Below are 19,579 nucleotides of genomic sequence, written 5' to 3'. Positions count from 1 at the left end.
GGAAGATTACTGGGATCAATTGGCAGAACATCGCTCAAGACCGTCCCAGATGGAGAGACCTCATGAAAACCTACCTTGCTTTGGACTTAAAGAGGCCACGTCGTAAAAACGATTGAATATGGCTGATAGTGATAGTGATAGCGATCCAGTTTTTTTAACCAATTCATAGCTTCATCGGTGGCTTCGTAGATATCCTTCATTGTGCCATTAAATTTACAGAGTGGACACTTTGTGATGATGTGATGGATGGTCTGAGGCACATCTGAACAGTAGCAGGTACAAATATATGTACATGTATATGGTAAACACATTTTAATTTATTACATAATCTTCCAGATTTTCTAAATGTAATAAAATAAATATTAATGCAATGTACTATTTTTCTTAGAGCTCACATACAGTTGAGTGAGTGATATGGTTGCTCAAACAATTAACTATGTTTATGTCCACATGCAAAGACAAGATGCTCCGCCTCATTGTTTACATCAGGATTACACTCTCATGAAAAAGAGCATAGCAAATAATCTTGATTCTTTCTGCCATCTACATAGGGTCTCAGTATTTGTTTTCTTCCTCTAAAGTCTCTTTCCACTTGTGTATTTACATCTCTTATTTTATCATTACTTCATTATTTTGCACAGGTTTCTCTACTTTTTTGCTGCAGATCATCTCCTCTATTTCACTTTTGTGTAAATAAAGAATACAACCTGGATCCCTCAACACAATGGTGATGGGCTCCAAACAGAGGCTGCTACACCCTATTAACCAGATAGTTCAAGAAAAATATTACACTGCTGCACTCTAACTACTGTCTCTAAACATATTCCAAGATATCAACCCCAAACATGGAACATATACTCACCAGGTTGCTTAGCACCGGTAGTTCTATAAGGTGTCATACCTATCAAATCAGTACCCTTTGCTTAGCACCGGTAGTTCTACAAGGTGTCATACCTATCAAATCAGTACCCTTTGTGGCTTCATTTGATAGTCTTTCTCAGCACGGTGTAGTAGGAAAGGTACTAATTTTCCCTCTCTATGCCTTCATGTACTTACTGTATTGAAGTATGCAGTACAGTCACCTCCCTATATATCGCCACCCTCAGTTTTCACCCATTATGAGCAATGAACAGATATTCCTTATGAAAGTAGTATAGTAACTACCTCAGTATAATGCCACCCCTGCCTACTGCCATCTGCAGCACAGCAACAGAAGTGTCATACAGTGATACAAGTGTACTCAATATATCACCAACTGTTGATATAAAACCATCGGCAGAAACCTGGAGAATTTATCTTCAAATGGAAACATGGCTTTTACCCAATCCTTTAGGAATGTAAACAGAGGCTGGATGCTATTGATCCTCATTAGTAGCTCATTACCTTGATTGGCATAGCTTTACTGAACCTGCTCTGCATTAACGATTCAGGCATATAATGGGAATTTCCTTATGGCTTATCACTGTGGACTGTTTCTGAGAATAGCTTTGGAGCCCTGCTTGAGGATAAAGAGTTTGGCAGTAGTTCACGTTGACATGTTACGAACCTCAGTCCTGTCTGGGTACCTGTATGTTCCACTGAAGTCATTTTTAAGACCTGAATAAATGTACTTTACTTTGCTTGTGATAACTGTACAAAATATGCACCTAAGATCTGTCATGGTATTGTACAAATACAAACAACTGACATAAACTAAAAGTTGAATAAATACTATTCTGGAAAATTGCTGTTCAGTACATCACTGCATAGCATAAGTCATTAAAATTAATGTTTTAAAACATCATCTCAATTTAACGCCACTTTCTTTACTGCGCCAACTACATGCAGAACAAACTATGTTATAGTGAGGAATAACTGTAGGTTTCTTTATGGTTATTTCCCGTTTAGTATGAGCTGTTCATCATTAGAAATATCAAATTCACTGTCACTCACAAAATCTGAAAACCGGTGTGCATATAATTCATCTCAAATATCGGTGTACATTAGCAACTCCATGTACACACAAATATCAATACAAACAATGAAGCTGATAGATTACAGTAACTTCATGTACTGTACCATGCTGACAGCCACACTGAAGCTCCAAGTTGTAGCTCTATATTTACAATATTATTTTGTTAACTACATGAAGGAAGATGCAGCAATAGCTGCCTTGCACTCTATCTTCTATGACTATACCATTTGAATCTTATAATCTCACCACCAGATTTTATCAGCAAACAAAGAAATACAAGGTGCATTAAAAAAAAAAAAATAGAGAATTCTCATAACCTGTCACTTACTGTCGGCTGAGAAACTATGATAATTCTCACGGCCCGTCATCCATATGTTAATTTCCTTGTAAACAGTTGCGAGGACTGCTATGAGACACTGAGACAGTGACTACCCTAAAAATCTCTAATATAACGTGCTTTGCACCTTAAAAAAATTATCTTTATCTATAACATATGTTATTATTTTTTTTTCTATTTCAACATCTCTTCAACTCATTGAAACAGCAATTGACACTTTGGAATCACCGACAGCGGCAACAGTGCCTCTAGCAGGCAGCCGCACTGTGCTGGTCGATGTTGGTGAGATATTTTCCTTAACAACACAGCCACAGGGTAGCAGCACTTCCATATCTCACAGTAAATTAGTAGCAGGGACATGTGTAAAAGCAGAAGCAATTAGAGAAAATAACAATGCATGAGATGTTTGAATCGCCTGGATTGTAGTGTTGTGTTGCTTAGTGTTAGCTGTTAGTACTATGATATTTTAGGTTTTCTTCCCGTTACATAATTCAGACTTAGAAATGAGTGATTTAAGCACACCTGACCTTAATGACAGTTATTAATTCAAGGGATATTTCAAATTAACATATGAAAAGAAATGTGAACTAAAGGATAAAAGATTTAATTCTAATATATAATTTTCTTTTAAATTAGCAAAAACGTAAAATAGGCAGTAAACCCAAATCTCAATGGTATTCAAAATACAACTGGTTGACAGGAAGCATCAAAAGAAACAAACTCAGATGCTATGTGTCTCTTCTTTTTGCAGCAAAGTTGAATGGAGCGAAGAGAGAGTTGTGAGTAAAATATTTGAAAAAAAATCATACAAACATCTGGCCTCACAAAGCATCTAAGGAACATGCCAGGCCAAGGTCAAATAGTGTGGTGCAATTGCAATAAAAATGCATTTCTAAGAACTTTAGAAAACAGTACATAGCATCACTGAAAGCTTTTGCCTTATTGTTGTTCAACATAATGTAAAAGTGGCTGTAAACAGAAAGATTATAGATCCTCTTGTCCATGTTATCACTTTTTTTGGTATCACTTTTTTTGGTAAACAGGAACCGTCCCTTCAAGGTCACCATGAGTAAGAAAATTCAACAAACAAGGAAAATTATCTGGAGCAATTGGATTCACTCACTCAAGAAGAATATGAACACAGAGTGCATTTACAAAACAATGGCTTATTTAGAGGGACATCTAGTACCATTCAGAATGACTTAATTGAATATGTCACACATGTATTGCAGGAAACAATAAAGATGGAGTTTGCAAAGTCTCAGTTTATTTCAGTTCAAGTGGATGACAACTGATGTTATGTGCAGGGTTCAAATGGGAATCATACTGTATTTCTATATGCAATAGATGATTGAGGAAAGAATTACAGTATTAGTTTTTTCCATGTTCCCACAAACAAAAGTGCAGCAAATATGCCACAAATTATGTTTAAAAGATTGGAAAATTGGGAAGTTGGGAACTAGTCTACTAGGCGTATGATAGTGCCTTGGCACTTGCAGGTGATCAAAATGGCATACAAGCTAACATAAATCAAAGTCATATCCAAGCACTGCTAATTCATTGCTACTCACACACAATGAATCTAGTGCTTCTTTATGGCTCAAAGCACATAAAGCAAGTTTTTTGATTAGTGACCTCACTTGCTTTTTAGTGTTACTAACAAAAGTGAGCTTCTCTAAGAACAAGGTACCAGGCTTCCTTATCACAGTGACACAAGGCTAAATTATCATTCTTGAGCTACATCAATAATAAAAATGCATTTTCAAGAATTTAAGAAAACAGAACAAAGAGTCACTGTAGATGAAGACTGCAAGTGGAATCCAGTTTCTACCAACTCTGCATATGGTTTTGCAAACAAATTAGGAGATTCAAATTTTCTTTTCTTGCTTACCTTTTTCAGCAGTGTTCCTATTCCCAGATAATCAATTCAAAGGCACATCTGACATAAACTGCTTAATAATGAAGCAAGGTCTGTACTGGAAAGCTTCAGGTATATGAGAAACATGCATGCTGCACAGAAGTCCATCAGTTAAACGACAAAATAACATAGAAAACAGAACTCACATACTATGCAGCCATTTATAGTGCAAACAGAACTTAAAATTCCACGACTTCGAGGAAACTGTGTTTGCAGAACATAAGGCTATCTTTCCTCAGAACAAACTTACGAAGCTGACAGAAATATACCTTTTCTTTGAGGAAGAACAGCAAATGGACTACTTATATTCTGACTCCTAAAAGCATATGCCACCTAAAGAGCTTCTGAAATTCATTGTCAGCAATGATTTTCAACAGAAACAGCTTACAAAGTTTCTACACCTTGTTTCACTCTTCCCTGTGACAACTGCATCTAGTTAACACACCGTGAGTGATTTAAAATGAGTAAAGACATTTCTGAGCAATTATATGAGTTGGCTGTTGAGAAGATGCTGCTTTACAAGTTGGAGAGTGACCTAAGCTTTAAGGAGTGCATCAGTGAAGATTTTGCAGAAAAAAAGGGATCAACTTATTGAATTGAAATACAAAAGGATTTAAGTGAGTTGAAACTATTTAGAATATACAAGAGCATGTCACAAGTTTGCCTGAAACACTTGGATTGTTTATATTGCGTTCCTTGCTTTGCTATTATAATTAGCAGAAGGAAATGTGTCATGTCTACCCTTGCATCAATTGCATGCCTTGCCACTGCTTGTTACACAATACTGGGTAAACCAAGTATTATTTCTCATCTTTCAGTTTTTCATCTTTCATTTACAAGTTTAACCCTGAACTTGTACAACTCTTAATGTATGGAAAACAAAAGAATATGGGCACGATAATTATGACTCAATCAATAGGCCTACTCATTTCACAGTCTGCAAATCTTTCAGGTACCAGTACCTAAAATCTCATCATCATTTATACTTAAACTATTATCTCAAATTCAAGACAACCTTTGGCTTTCAAAATAAATATCGGAAAAGAAATGGTAATAATTAATGTTTTTCATACTTTTGGACAGACCTAGCCATTACTTAATACAAGTATAATCATAGTGCTAGGCTAAACCTATTAAGTCAACATAAAAATGATTCTTACGTAAATTCTTTACACTTGGATACCATTTGCTAAATGAACCATGATTGCTTATGTTTAATGATGATGATGATGATGATGATGATGATGATGATGATGATGATGATGATGTATTGAGTTGGCTATATGATTCTGGTCATGTAACTATGAGCTTGCATTCAGAAGAGAGGGGGTTCAAATACCACTGTCGGCAGCCCTGAAGATAGTTTTCCATGGTTTCCTAATTCCATACCAGTCAAATACTGAATCTGTACCTTGGCTAAGGTCAAGGTTGTTTCCTTTCCTACCCTTGCATCACCAAAAACCTTCTGTGCATCAGTGCAATGTTAAAACATAAGCAAAAAAGGAGAACATTTTTAACATCACTTCGATAGCTATACACTTTAAGAGACACAAGGGAGTCAAAAATTTATCCTGCATGAGTTCTGTAATATGCCAGAAGTCAGTGACCAGGAGATGTCACATTTAAACATTCCCTAATGTGAGCAATTCCAGCTAGGACTGATCCTCATATCTTGGGAACACATGGACGACAATTAATCTACTGCACCACTGACATCGGGTTGCCTTTTCTTGCTATTCTAGTCATCTTTTTTCAAATTTTTCCAACCTCCAACCAATGGCTAATTTCATCAGAAATCTGTGAGGCCACGTGCACACCGAGCGCGCTTCGTATAGTGTGTCGCGTGTAGCATGAAATGCTATGCATAGCGCAAGGCGTGCTTGCTGTTCACACCGAAAACTCTACGCCGTGCTCTCAGCTTAGTTTGGCGCGAGGCGTTTTAGGGTCGTCACAAACTAATGCCGTTATCCAAGTACACTAGAAACAGTTTACTGATGGATAACAGTTACCTAAAATTAAAAATTAGAAAGAAGAATCGAAAGTGGATTCATGAATTTAATGAAGAACGAATTACTTTCGGAGAATTCCATCGTTTGTACAGAGATGCAAGACTTTATCGCGATAAATTTTATGATTACTTGCGAATGACAAAAAAAATACCTTTGACCTTCCAAACCCTACAACTGTAATGTGGCGACAAGTAGCAGAGAAATATTGGGAGAAATTCAATTTTCCCAATTGTCCAGGAGCACCGTGCAGCAAACACGTGGAAATTAAATTTCCGGCTAAATCACGCTCTTTGTATGATAATTATAATAGTATTTTACAATACTGTTACAATTAGCATACACAATTTAGGCTATCATCGTAACAAAAGTGAAGTAAATGTGTGACAAATATTATATTTACTTCCAAGCCCACTCCTAGCCTGCAGAGTGATATTCTTCATGTTACCACTCTCCATTTGCAAAATTATAGATTCTATCCACTTTGTCACAAAGTGTCCGGCTACATGGCTAAATGGTTACCGTACTGGCCTTTGGTCACCGGAGTCACGGGTTCGATTCCCGGCAGAGTCGGGAATTGTAATCATAATTAGTAAATTCCATTGGCACGGGGGCTGGGTGTATGTGTGTATTCATAATAATTTCATCCTCATCACAGTGCAGGTCACCTACGGGCGTCAATTCAAAAGACCTGCTGATACCGGGCGAGTTGGCCATGCGCGTAGAGGCACGCGGCTGTGAGCTTGCATCCGGGAGATAGTAGGTTAGAATCCCACTATCGGCAGCCCTGAAGATGGTTTTCCGTGGTTTCCCATTTTCACACCAGGCAAATGCTGGGGCTGTACCTTAATTAAGGCCACGGCCGCTTCCTTCCAACTCCTAGGCCTTTCCTATCCCATCGTCCCCATAAGACCTATCTGTGTCGGTGCGACATAAAGCCCCTAGCAAAAAAAAAAAAAGACCTGCACCTGGCAAGCCGAACTTCTCCTCGGACACTTCCGACACTAAAATCCATACGCAATTTCATCCTGTCACAATGTTAAGCCCAGTAAAGTGTGACAGTAGAAGTAATATTACTGTATATGTTTACTGTAGGAATGCGATAAAACTGTTGTAGATACGTAAGTCCACTTATTTTGCAAAACAGTTACATTTTTAAAGTTGTTGTGTCCTGGGTTCCATATTTCTTCTCTTTGAAACACTGCATGAATAATTTCTTCTTCCATAGCTTCAGAACAAGCTAGGTAACGCTAAGTAATTAACCAACACTGCGCGTTGTCTGGCGCTTCGCTTAGCTGTAAGGTAGGCGTTCAGCACAGCAGAGCGCGGACGGTGTGAACACCTGGCTTAGGAAGAAGGCACTGGTTATGCTTAGCGTTGAGCAACACGCGACACACTATGCGAAGCACGCTCGGTGTGCACGCAGCCTGAATGATAACACTGACCTGCGAATTCAAACTTTCCGATCACTGCATGAAGTTTACATAGGGATCTTTTATATTTTGGGTATGCTGATTCTGGAAATGGTCAGTTTTCCCCTATCACATCAGGATTTTATGCAAATTCAAAATGAAAATTTGATAAATATGCAGCACACACACATGCAAGATTACTATTATCACATGTAAAGAATGCTCCTTTCTTATTATTTTCACCCACCTGAACATTCTATCTTACACTGGTATGAACTTAGTATAAAGATATGTAGTGTATTGTGTTAACAGATCTGTAGAAAAACACAGCCAAATGGACCAAAATTTACTATGCATTAACCCTCTACTGCATACTGTTGCCTTTAGGCAACAAATAACTTTTCACCTGTATAAATGGATAAATATTGTAGACAGAGGTAGTTTTACGGCACACCTTCCACCCCGTCAACATTCACGCGAACCAACCACCATTTATTTTATGTGGGCCCTCCCCATCACATTACCACAGGCTTCAGGAGTACCTCTGGCTCAACCTCAAAGACATTACCGACCTACGGTTCTGCAAGTTGTACTTGCGCCTTGCAGTACGTACCCATGGCCAGTAGGTAGTAATGTTTGGTCTTTGAATGTTAAAAGCTTAGCGTCAAATCGTGAAAAATCGTATATATATTCAACAATCGCAATCCACATCACATATGAGTGTTAAGCTATTAGCCCCAGTTAAGAATTCCTGGTACATCTAATACACTGAGCGTATGTTGAACATTAAAGCTTGAAATTTTCTTCACCAAATGAAAACGAAAAATAATTCATGCAGTAGAGGGTTAAGCCTCATAACATACTGAGAATGGTAAGTCTACGGTTTCAATTTTACAATGTCCTACCTTAGTATAAGAAACGTCTTCACCTTGCTTTTCGTGTGTGAGGAGTAGTTGGACCTTCTCTCTTTAGTAACCAGCAGTAATCTACCAGCATATTTTTGTTCCATTTCCCTTGATATCTGCATTCCATTTCTTATAGATCCTGATGGAATCTTTCTCCCTGCTCTTCGCTCAGCATTCCTAGGTTCTCAGGGAAATAGTCCAGATGTGAATGTAAAGTGTGCACTTTCAAGCTCATTTTTCAGCCTAAATCTTGGAAAGAAACAAGCAATCTATCCACCATTTGTTTGTAGTCTGAATCCTTTGTGTTTCCAAGAAAGTTTTTGACCACATTCCGGAATGCTGTCCGTGCCGATCGCTCTGCAGCGCACATAACGTCTTCAAAATTAGCATCAGTAAGAAGTTTTCTGATATCTGGGCCTGTGAAAATACCCTCCTTGATTTTGGAATTACTGATGCATGGGAATCGATGACACAGGTAATGAAAGCATTCGCCTTCATTGTTTAGGGCCTTAACGAATTGCTTCATAGTTTGATATGAAGCGATGAAGCGGAGATAACAGTATTTTTCTCTTGTGAACAAATGTTTCTTGTTTTATGTTTTTTGACTCTACAATCCATTGTCTACGTGGCCATTCTTTTTGAGTCCAGTGATGTAACCTTGCTCGACTGTTCCACTCACACAGAAAGTAGGGGTGCTTTGTGTAATCTCCTTGTAAACCTAACAGAATACCTATCACTTTGAAATCACCACACACTTGCCACTTGTGTTCCTGGTACTTCAGTTTACACAACAGCATTTCGAGATTTCCATATGTTTCTTGCATAATAACTGAATGAGCAATGGGAATGGATGCAAGTTTGTTTTCATTGTGAAGAGGGACGCACTTTAAACTATGCTCGGAGGCGTTGATGAAAAGTCTCTAGTCAATAGGATCGTACTGTGGTGTTTCTAGTTTTAAGATAACCTCCGGAATGTTGTTGCAGTAAACCAAGGCTCCCTCTTCAGAAAGAATGGTGTAAATTCTTGTTCGCAATGTCTGTACCAATAGTACATCGTCCCTGATGCCAACATGTTCCTTTCACGAAGTCTAGACCCGAGTAACTTGGCAGATTCCTTTGCAAGACCAAGATCTCGAACGAAGTCATTTAATGCACTTTGCTTGAAGAGTCTTGGTTCTTTTTCAACAGATTCAGGGGAGAAATCACAGTCAGAGTTAGTGCCCACCATTTCTGCGTCAGATTCAGAAGAGGGACAATCCTGTAAATGTTCTGGAAGCTGTGGTACTTGCGTATCAGGACCATGAGAAACAGGTAAAATTGCAGATCGAATATTGCTTAGATACCTTTGTTGCTGCTGTTAAATCCCTTCACATTCACAGAACAGAAGTAGCAGTGAGTACTGTGGTCTGTGGCTTCTCGCCACACCATTGGAATACCGAATGGCAACGCAGTTCGCTAACCGTTCACCCATTGCCGTAACTGCTCTATACAGTTTCTGCAAGCCTTATGTGGTGCCCACGGCTTGTCTTGGTCTCCAAGTTTCAAGCCAAAGTAGGCCTTTCTCACAAACTCTGTTATATTGTGCCGCTGTCTCATCGGCATGAAACTTAGCAGAATGAATTTGGATTGTTCTTGCAGCCACGTCGTGGCATGTTGACAGATGTAAGTTTAATAAAAATATTAACACAGTACGTCACTCACATATAGAATGCTTATGGAGACAAAAATTATTTTCACTAGCAAGTGAAACACAACTCAGGCTATCACGGACGAAGCACAAAGAGAGAATGACACCACTCAGCCTAAACCGTGCGTTGCCGGCATGTTGTACATAGTTGCCGGCTCTACACTCTGAGGGTGATAATACAGGACTGGAGGACGTTGAATTAATAAAATAATAAAATAAATTAAGAACAGAATATGGAAATCTAAATTAAAGCAACATTCTTCCTAACAATGTAAGAAGTTCATTAGTGCAAGTGATGAAATAAACGTAATACAGGATTTTTGAGAAAATGTGATGTGATGGGGAAAAATTAACATTGGAAACTGATGCAGAAGTCATCCTAAAAAGCAATACAGGATGGCAGCAATGAAATCGCAGAACAGTGTAATTTTCACCCAAACTTGATAGAAAGAAAGTATAAAGAACAAATAATGTAATTTAGAACAGCTCTATGGATTAAGGGTGCATTTTAATTCAAATTTCAGAAGTTCATTTACATTATCATCATATACCTCACTATAATTAGTCATGGATAGAAAAAAGTCATTCACAAAAATGCACTAAATACAATACTCAAAAAAAGTTAAAAAGTTGGCATCTTACTAAGGAAGTCAGTAAAAATATACAAATTAACTACAACATCTGCAAACACAGCAATATGGTTTTACCTGCCCTGCACCACAACAAGTGTAGTGGTGCAATGAGAAGGTAAAATCAGTCAATCTCTTTCACCTAGCTGTTACAGTCCATAAAAAATGTTGACAAAATAGGATTAAGAACACGTTCTCGATACAATTTCTGACTTTGTACAGTGTTGAGCTAGCTATCCTTACACTCTTTTCTGTTTGTCTACCATTTTTGAAGAGTTCTGATAAGGGATATCACAATCAACCAGCAATATGACCTAGTGCTTCATAGAAAAAATATAGTCTATAATATTTCTTTCTTTCCCACTGATAAGATGTTTCACACCTATTCCTTAGCCTTCTAATATGAAAATGTAAAATAATTTTAAAGAAATAGACTATGCAAAAGTTAAATGATATAGATTTTATATGTTACAAATAAATCTCTTTCATAGGCAACAGGCAAGTAGTGAGCAAAAGTTTTCAGAAACATGAAAGGCTTAGGAATAAACTGTACCTAGGTATAATGACAAATGAGACTGTAAGGTCTTCATATATGTACAAATTAATGTATTTCATATAGATATTATTTACATACACATATATTCAAGAATCAGTATTTTCAATAAAGTACCATTATTAAAATTATAACAAGACTGAACTATATATATATATATATATATATATATATATATAAAGTTACAAATAAATATAAATAAATAATGCAAATAATATATTAAAATACAAATGCAAGACATCAAATTATAGATCTAAATTCTATTAAGTAATTCTACAATATTAACTCTCTTCAAATGCAGCAAGCAATTCATATTCTGAGTCTCATATGATATATTACTGTACAGGCCCTGGACATATTATTAGACACACCTGATTTGTTTTACAAGTCATTTGTTTCTGGGGTCTGGTTTTTTAAACTGCCTCACCTATCATTGTTTAATAATAATAATAATAATAATAATAATAATAATAATAATAATGGTGAGATTCTTTTTCTCGTAGACGGCCTAATAGGCGACCTGCATGTCTGTGAAGATGAAGGCCCTACCCAGGATGATTTCTAATGCTGAATACATCACACACACCCAGCCCCTGAGCCACTGGAATTAACCAATTAAGGCTAAAATTCTCGACCCAGCCAGGAATCAAACCCGGGACCCTCTGGACCAAAGGCCAGCAAGCTAACCATTTAGCCATGGAGCCGGACATTGTTTAATGAGCTGAATGTTGTAAAGCAGCGCCTACGTGCTGCTGCGCAAGATGGTATCAGCAGTTAAGTTGGCAGCATGGCTGCTAATGATTGTGTTAAAATAAAACAGTAAACTTTGTACTCACCACATCAATTCATAACAGTTGCTGGAAGTGTTAACCTTGTGTTCGGAGACTGACTTCAACACGTCTACACATATTGTCGAAGACTTTCACTAAGTGTCTTGCATAATGGACTGCACATAATTATATTCACTTTAAGTTCATCAATAATTTTTCGTCTGTTAAATCCGTAGGCCTGCCTGTTCCCGGTGTATTGTGAACTGAGCCGGTCACACGAAATTTACTTATCAAATCCCAAACGGTATCCCGGTTTGGACACTTTGAATTAGGAAACAGTGTCTGAAAGTTTAGATCGCCTTCGCAAAAAGTGCATTCCACCAAAAAAAGCTCTTTCTTCAATAATAAACATTACCGTTTGTATCCTGTTACACTATTCCAATAATCTATCTAAATGCTCGCTTAATGCAATACACACTGACAATTTCGAAAGCCCACAGCTCACACGTGGCCTTCCCTGTACAGTTATCCTGTTGACCTTGGCCTCTTGGCGAGCAAGGGTGACAAATATGACACTGTGCTGCCACCTAAACTGCTGATGCTCCCTCACGCACCAGCAGGTAGGCACTGCAGACAACATTTCCTGGCGCCCGTTATTATTGAATGAAAAGAGCTAATTTTTTGTACAGTATCATACGATCATAAGTTATTTGTTGACGTTTAACCAATCTCAAACTCTACATTATCAGTATCATTCTTGCGAGAATGTACCAGTTGCAGTCTTGAGAACAGCAGGAACTGATGTATTAACATCTAGTATTGTTGGTTTCATTGTTTATTTACAATCTGTAGCCTCTAATGATAAAAGTTTTCTGATTACTAAGAGATCTTAGATACAATATGATACAAAAAACAATGGGTAAAGTAAAGGATTTAATAGCTCGAAAGATTGCAGTGGTAAAAAGCACTGATTGGCACCAATATGTTCTCAAATTGGAAGATTTCTCGAAGACTGGGTATATCTGAATCATCCATGAGGTGTGTAAAGAAGAGCATTGGTTTTGGTGAGGAATTAGCCCTCAAAGGACGAACAGGTACGGCAGAAGACCAAAATTTTCACCAAGGTCCAAGCACTCCTTAAAGAAGATATGCCATAAGAACCGGTTTTCTTCTGCAAAAGAAATTAAAATGAAACTGGAACACAGTGGCGTCATTGTGTCTGAAAGAGCTGTAAGATACAAACTTTCACAGATGAACTTCAAGGCTCGCAGGTCTGCCCAAAAGCCGAAATGAACTGCTACTCTGATGTCAAAACATCTTGTATGGGCAAAGGAACACAAGCATCGAGATTTGGACTTCTGGAAATTGGCGAGTATCATTAAAATGTACAGTATTTGCCTACGTACAGTAGTGATAAATGTACTTTTTGAGTTCAAAACCATTCCTAAATCAAGTCTTAATGGCTTTTTCATTTTGTTTCAGGTTTGCTTTAGTGATGAGTCCACATTTGACATTTCAGCAAATAAATTTCAGTTTGTACAAAGGCTCGCTGGTAAAAAGTACCATCCCGATTGTGTAGTGCAGACTGTTAAACATCCCAACAAAGTAATGGTTTGGTCTGTCATTAGTGAGAAAGGCACTGGACATCTATATGTGGTTGATGGAACAGTGCAGCAAGACCAGTATAAGGAGGTATTAAAGAGGAGGCTCTTACCTCAAATAAAAGAATGATTTGGTTCCCTAATGGAGAACCATTTGTGTTTATGCAAAACAGAGTTCCATGCCACACAGCACATTCAGCAAAAACCTTTTCGCAGAAAAAAACATCCCTTTGCTATCCTAGCCAGGAAATTTGCCGGACTTGAACCTGATAAAAAATTTTTAGGGAGCTGGTGAAAAGGGAAGTGGTGGAAAAGGAAAAAATTTGTCTCACTGAAAAGATTATTCAAATCTAGTATCATTACCCACAGATGCAAGACACAGCACGTATTAACAGTATGCCAAGCTGAATCGCAGCACTGATAACAGATAAAGGCAGCTTGACAAGGTATTGAGATATTTCGCTTAGTTCTGCTGATTGAACATATTTTTTAAACAATAATAATTAATATTAAAACTGTGTGGTTTATCAGTTATTACTAATCTGTAATTTTTTAAGAAATTAAATCCCTTCATTTAGAAAGATCAAGATAATCTTAGTAGCTTTTTAAACCCCTTCAACTCGTATTATGTTAAAAATTCAAAGTGTGACTGATAATATGGCCAGGGACTGTATGTACAGGGAGTACAGTTCAAGACTTCTCACTTCTGTTCACAGGCCATGGGAATCCCCAAGCATGTGCCATATGTCTTGGGTCAATGATAAGAAGTATTGACAGCTGAGGCAGCAGGATGTTTAGCTCTGTTGCTCAGTTCGCTAGTAACGATTGGACTTTTAAAGGTGTGTTGTAAGATAATTATCGCGATGGTTAAGTACAATACAGCGCAGGGAATATTTTTGATCAGGTGTTATTTGCACAAGAAGAAGAAGAAACCAGTTAGAAAGTGCCTTTGAAAATTCCGTAGACAGTTTCCCAGTTCTACATTACCATCAATATGCAATGTGCATCAACTCGTTCACAAGTGGCGTAGTACTGGTTCCATAACTAATAAGAAAAACCAGTCAAGGAGAATAGATCTCACACAAGAGAGGTTAGAAGATATACAGGCAAGACTGCAAGTCAGTCCACATAAGTCGCTTCGGAGAGCAGCTCAGGAAACAGAATCAGCACATAATGCAACAAAATATAACATGCAGTCTACAGGTTTCATTGCTAGAACAAGATTTTGTAACTGGTTAATGAATAGTGTCCACAATGGTATTGTGGATCTGAACTGTCATTTTATGAGTAATGAAGCATGGTTTCATTTAAGTGGATGTGTCAATTCACAGAATAATAGGATCTGGGATACAGAGAAACCGCACATTTTACAACCAAGACCTCTGCATGACATGAAAGTGCATGTATGGTGTGCTATTAGTGCCCGACAAAGTATCGGTCTGATATTTTTCAGGACACAATTACTTCCGGCCGTTATATTCACAACAATCCCAAACCATTTTTTGCTGAACTGACTGAAGAAGAAAAAATGTACGGCTATTTCCAACAGGATAGTGCGACAGATCATATAGTGCACAGCTCTTTGCAACGGTTGCAGGAAGTGTTTGATGATAATCAGATCATCAGTAAAGGCTTACGGCCCCCTTATTCACCTGATTTAAGCACCTGTGACTTTCATCTATAGGGAAATCTCAAAGGAAAAGTTTACAGGAATAATCCTCGAACTGTAGAAGAATTAAAAATCAAAATTAGGAACACTGTGTGTTCCATCAGTGTCCATGTACTGCAAAGTGTGTTTTGAAATCTCATTACAAGATGTGAACCTTTCATTGCAGCTTAGGAAGATCACTTTCAACATCTTCTGTAAATACTGGTGAGTTCAGTTTGATTTACTAGTTGATTTATTTATTTATTTACTCCAAGTATGTATATAGCTGGCGAGTTCAGTTCCGTTTAGTTTCTATAAGCGTAATGATGCCTCTTCTTTGAGACGACTACGTCCGCTCGCTATTGTGAGCACCGCGCTCACTGTCACTGCTTCTCTGTGCCCTTATGCCTCAGTACTCCGCGATGAAGTCTTAAAATATACTTCCTGTATTATTTTATCACACATAACTCTTCATGAAGCCTTTCAGTAAGTTAAAATGATTGTATCACACCATATGTTTTGATTACCAAAGAGTGATGAACTACTATATAGGTGATGATGATGATGCTTGTTGTTTAAAGGGGCCTAACATCTAAGGTCATCGGCCCATGAACTATATAAACAGAGTGTATGATACACTGAGTTCAATTCCATATTGAGAAACTGTCAATGTCTCTGCAGGATACTGTTTTAATGCATGCTTACAAAACAGTGGTGGTGTTAAATTTCTTAATGGTACTTTAAGTATGTTTCGATCATTCTTAGAAAAGACAGTATATTAAAAATCAAACTTTATGGCAGTTAACAACTAAGCAAAACTCTTTAATACTTACAAAATGATGATTTCATGAAAAAATATAATTTGTTATTTCAAATAAAAGTTTAAATTAAAATTACCATCTATCTGTCAAAAATACAATAATTCGTTATAAAGATCTCTGTAATAAGTTTTAACGCTCACTTCATACATTTTCTGACTACAATTTTAAAACTAATTTAATATTTCCAAACCCTAGACAGATGATAGTTGAGGCAGCACTATTTACAGAAAGATGTCTCATAAAACATGGAATGGAAAACAGATTTTAAAACATCATGAAAATTTCTAATAAAGCTAACAGAGTAAGCCACAGCACACTGAATAACTTACTTCCTCTATCATGTGCCAGGTTATGAAACTCCTTCCTACATAATTAAATGATTATCGCATTCATTTCTTGTTTCGATATTCAAGAGTTTGATATTTTCAGTTCCTTTTCAGCTGTTGATATATAACATTACTACTAAATGAGAAAAATTGCACTATCTTGTTAGAATGGAATAAAACAACAAACCTAATGTGAAATTCAACCAGAAAGGAAACAATCAAAATAGTGATCAAAATTATCTAGCTCCAGGCTACTCGATCCTATTAAAATAGGTTTTTACACAAAACTCAACAAAGATTTGGAAAAAATTTAACAAAATGTTGAACATTTATTTTTAATTTTCCTAATCTAGACAAAGAAAATAAATGCTGAATATAATGGGATCAGGAAAGTTGCCCAGTTATGCAAGTTCAATGAAACTGATAGAACGGATTTCATTCAATTTTAGAAGCATTTTAAAATAATATTAGGAGTCCTAAACAGTGGCACATCATGAAAAACCATGGTTCTTTCTCAAGACCAAAGAAATAGTAATACCGAGCTCGATAGCTGCAGTCGCTTAAGTGCGGCCAGTATCCAGTATTCGGGAGATAGTAGGTTCGAACCCCACTGTCGGCAGCCCTGAAGATGGTTTTCCGTGGTTTCCCATTTTCACACCAGGCAAATGCTGGGGCTGTACCTTAATTAGGGCCACGGCCGCTTCCTTCCCACTTCTAGCCCTTCCCTGTCCCATCGTCGCCATAAGACCTATCTGTGTCGGTGCGACGTAAAGCAAAAAAAAAAAAAAAAAAAAAGAAATAGTAGTATTCTACGGTAAAGGAGCTTAGCAAAAATATGCAAAGGCAGTAAACTGCATCAGAATGCACAACAAATAGCTTAACTCTCTTAGGCTAATGAAGGAAAATAACTGCCAATTAAATACATTGATGCCTGCAGCTAATAAATACAGCATGCCAACACCACATGTAAATGGTCAAGGTTTGGAACATAACTTATTTGAGAAAATCTACTGTCCATTAGTACTAGTTAGAGGACACCTATTGTCCTATTAAAACAACTTGCGTGTTCTGACAGCTTGCAGCATATTAGTTCCAGTTGACAGTTACTAAGGCAACCAGTACATGCCTCCCATTTAAACCAATCCCAGGTAGTCGTGACCTCTCCCTTTCCCTAACCTCCCTATCTTAAAGCTCGCTGAGGTGGCCAGTTCGAGTTCCATGTTGCCAGTTCATGGGTTTTGGGTAACGAACAACAGCTGCTTTAAAGATAGTCAAGGATCATCACATCACGGGTTATCAGCACCAGGGAAAACTTGGAACTGTGCTTCAGATTTCAGTAAAAATAGGCCCCACGACTTATGATCACAAGATTAAAAGCGATGTAAAACGACAAGCTGAAGGACGGACTTTCACCGATCACAACTCTCATCTTAATTAGTGCCGATACCTATGGCACGGTCTGACTGATTTCATTTCTTTTATCCAAAGAAAAGTATACTCTTAGATACTTCTCCCATTCTCTCCTGAATCTGAACCCGGAATACTGAGCAGGTCAGTCTAATTATTATTGGTGAGAATATCAACGGATATTTCCACGATAATGTAAATATAAAGACAGGTTGTATTTTAAATGTGCCTTTCTGCTGCTGAAATCTATCTAAAAATTGAAACCAATCGTCTGAAGATCGACTGATCAAAGCCTGAGAGGAAGGGGAATGAGGAGTATATCTTATGATATTTGAGCCAACTGCTGAGCCACCTGGAATACAATTGACAGTACCGGTATTTAATATTATGATAACACTCTCATGATTCCTGTACAGTAAGAGGTTTTGATTGTGATGGTAGTAACATCAAGCAGAAACATGTGGCAACATGGTGCTCCGCACCTTTGCTTGGTGCCACATGCTGTGAGCTGTCAGAGCACTCACGTTGTTTTAATAGGATTGTAGTCATTATCATTTCTATAGGAAAAAGATTAACAGGACAAGAAAAGCAAATTGCTTATTCACAAACAAGATCATATTTTTCTCATTGTGTTCAAAAATACACAAACTAATTTGAGAAAATTGTTCAAAAGTTTCTAAAATGTCATTCAACACTTAAAAATCCGATATTCCAAAAAGTCACTACCCTAAAAGTTTACCTCAATCTCTCCTGAAATTAATTTATAACTAATTGAGCTATGTAACCTACCTTCTCACAAAAAATGTGGAAATTGCAAATATATCAAAATCCTTAATCATTCATTTCTTTGCCCCAATCTGATTCCAAGAGGACAGTTAGTACTCAAGTGTGATATGATCAAATAGGCCTATAAGGTAAATACAACATCAAAACTACATTATGCTATGGTTTTACATCCTGCTAACTATTGTCCCATACTGAGCCCACCTGGTGGCCATGATCGTTAAGGCATCAGGTCTATATGGTCTGACACTGTGGTTAGTCGGTTCGAGTCCTGTTGGTCAATCAGAACACTGGCCAGCAGGGTAGGAGAGGTTGTGGAATACGACTTCTAATCGCTAGATTGTGTACCAAAAGCCTGGATTCAATTCCAAACCTCTCTGCAGTGTTCATATGAAATGAGGGCATATGATGCCGTCGACGGTGATTCGTCCATCGCATGGGGATGTAAGGGTTTGAGCCTTGGTGTTCTTCGACAGGGGTAGGCTATGTGCCAACAATGTGTTTCACCCTCTCCCTACCTCATTATCATCATCGCCATCCCAATAATGAAACAACTATATTGGTATCCAACATCTAGACACATAGGTCGCCCATGGGCATCATATAGAATAACCTGCAACAGACACGCCAAACTTGTACTCGGACATATGTACTGAAAGCCATATGATAAGTGAGTCAGTCTCACAGTTCTTTTAGATGACAATAAATTTACTAATAGACTAAGCCAGGAAGGAACCTGATAACTTGGACTGATATAGCCAGCGTTCTATTATCTGAGCTGCTCAGCTTAGAAATACGAACACAAACAAAGCACAATTACCA

Source organism: Anabrus simplex, chromosome 3 (genome assembly GCF_040414725.1).
Source record: "Anabrus simplex isolate iqAnaSimp1 chromosome 3, ASM4041472v1, whole genome shotgun sequence".
NCBI classification, from domain to species: domain Eukaryota; kingdom Metazoa; phylum Arthropoda; class Insecta; order Orthoptera; family Tettigoniidae; genus Anabrus; species Anabrus simplex.
This window is presented reverse-complemented; position numbering follows the sequence as displayed.